Here is a 2500-nt window from a genome sequence, read left to right as displayed (position 1 = left end):
ACGCACTTGCAGCCCCGGGTTCCTCCTGGGGCCACGCCTGTCTGAGCATCACTTGAAGGTCAATCGCCTGTGCGGTGTGTGTGGGGCTGGTGACACTGGCTGTCTGGTCCCTGCCACCACTCTACGTGGCTGGGGTGTCTTGCAGGCAACCCAGGGTCCCTCAGGCCCGCCGCTGCTTGCCCTCTTGGGGGGAAGTGGGGCAGCCTGAGTCCCTGAACACCTTCATCCCCCTAAGGTCAGACATGATGCCCCGGAGTGCCCGCTTTGGGGAGCTCGTCCCACTCGTGGAGGACCATCGTGGCGGTCCGACCTGCTCTTCAGCCAGGTCGGCCATGGCGCCCGCTCCTGCGGTTCCAGGGGGAGCTGGGCCCACCCCATTTGGCTGTCTCTGGTGACACGGCTGCCCATGCTCCTGGTCCCCGGGAATGACATGTGCCTGTGGGTGTGTGGGGGTCCTCAGCAAGTGATGTGGCAAAGAAGGGAGCACATGGTGGGGTTCAGACGCTCGGCCGGCACACGGGTGAGTGTGGCAGGCAGGCTCTGGGCAGGCGCAGGCAGTCGGGGCCTTTGGGCTCCGGGCGCCTGGCACCTTCTGCCTCTGCCTCTATGCCTGGAACATCATAACAAATTTATAAAGTTTCTATATATAGAATCTAACTATTGGGGGTTTAACTTACAATTAAGATTGGCTACTTATGGGAACTTGACCAGATCTCCAATACATGTAAACAAGGTAATTCTCATGTTACAGGGGAAGTTACATAAATTCATGCCATTGGCTAGGTCTTGGGTATCTGTACTTCATCCTTACAGCTGAGGTACTGTCACCATTTTTAAACCTGGAGCTTCTGCCTCCAAAGAGTCTCTTGTCTCTAGTTTCATGGAAATTCAAGCAACTGGATTGCAGCCAGAAATTTCATTACAGCAGTCTCATTTCAGTTGTAGAGCATTTGAGTCAACAGTCTTCCATTGTTACCCTTACACTGTTAGAACTCCTGTCCAACATAGAAATCATAGAGAAGTAGGCCCAAAAGGGACATCACAAAATCATCTTGTCCAACCTCCTGCCTGAGGCAGGAAATGTCTTGTGTCCAGATGTAAACTGCTAATACAGGAGGCTATCGAGGTAAACTTTCAAAGCAGAGCTTTCAGCTTCATAAATAAGGACCAACCTAAGTTGTGGCCAGACAAAGTGTTTTTCACAGCCTGCTTGCAACATGCAGGGCCAATCTTACAGGCATTTTGTGGAGGGCCTGCCCCTCACCCTTGATTGGTGGAGGAGCCCTGGCAGTCCTGGCTCTGATCACTGGTTGGTGGAGGGCATTTTCACTTAGTCTACATCATTACCACTTTTTACCCCACCCCTCACCACTGATTGGTGGAGGAAACCTTTATTCAGTCTATGTCACTACTGGGTTTTTTAGTTTTATTTTTTGGTTGATTTTGCAGGAAATCACATCCAATGCTGGATTTTCTAGCACTTGTGGCAACCACAGACAATACTGCTTTTCACACTGTTTCTGCAAAATTGGTGAAATCATGATTTAGGTAGGTCCCTATTCATAAACAATAAAACAGCAAGTAAAATTTCACACAGAATTCATAAATTGTATAGAAACAGATCTCTGATGGGTGGATGGGTACAATTTGTAGAAGATGACATTTATTTCTCTTTGATTGATGCCATTTGGTCAGTATGCTTCAGCAAATTAAAAGTGGGGTTCATAATTCCAAAAGGCAAAAATGGGCAATTTTTCTTCCTTCTTTTTCCTTCTGTGGAAGCAAAGGATGGCTAAGGCCTCAAGGGGGGGATATAGAAAGATGCAAGATGAAATAGAGAGACTCATGGGAATAGAAATAGAATAAGATGAGACTTGTAAGTCTCAAAGGGGGGAAATGTGGAAGCAAAGGATGGCTAAGGCCTCAAGGGGGGAGAGAGAAATTCCTTAGATAAGAGGAAGATGACCATTAAACTGTCTTGAAGGACACAAGACAGATAGCCCCAAGGCAAGAAAAGCTAGTTTAGGCAACCCTTTGTCTTGAATCTATAAAAGGTTAATTGCCCTGGATGTAAAGGTAGAGAGGCCACAGCAGAAATCTTCCTGTAAGGGTCTCTCTCCGATAGCTATCGAAATAAAGTTTCTACCTGACCTGATTCCAAATTCTACAGCGTGTTTTTTCCACGACACTTCTTTGTTCACTGTGTACACATGGAGGATCAAAGCTGCTCCCATGCCTTTCATTTGTGGTACTGTTCATAATTCTTATCTCCTATGACTGTTGCTGGGCATGGAATTCTTGTGCTGATGTACCTACTGAGTAGACTATGCAAAGCTACCAGATTCACTTGAATATAAGATAACCTTGTTAAACTCTAGGGACCCCTTGGAAAATGCCAACTCTTAGGGTGCCTATACACATGCTCTGAAGTGTGTGTGTGTGGAGGGGATTTTAATTAGAGCAGTTCTTGGGAGCTGCTCTAATTAAAATGCCTCAGCAT

General features: G+C 47.2%; 1 non-coding gene across 1 annotated transcript in view; it reads left to right on the top strand.

Moving 5' to 3' along the window:
- The window catches only part of LOC112551635, a 153-nt gene extending 102 nt beyond the window's left edge, over positions 1–51 (top strand). Inside the window, exon 1 of the ribosomal RNA XR_003095934.1 lies at positions 1–51. This exon is cut by the window's left edge and continues 102 nt beyond it. This is a non-coding gene — a ribosomal RNA (5.8S ribosomal RNA).
- Positions 52–2500: the final 2449 nt, after the last annotated feature.

This window comes from Alligator sinensis, unplaced genomic scaffold (assembly GCF_000455745.1).
Source record: "Alligator sinensis unplaced genomic scaffold, ASM45574v1 scaffold385_1, whole genome shotgun sequence".
NCBI classification, from domain to species: Eukaryota; Metazoa; Chordata; order Crocodylia; family Alligatoridae; genus Alligator; species Alligator sinensis.
This window is presented reverse-complemented; position numbering and strand designations above follow the sequence as displayed.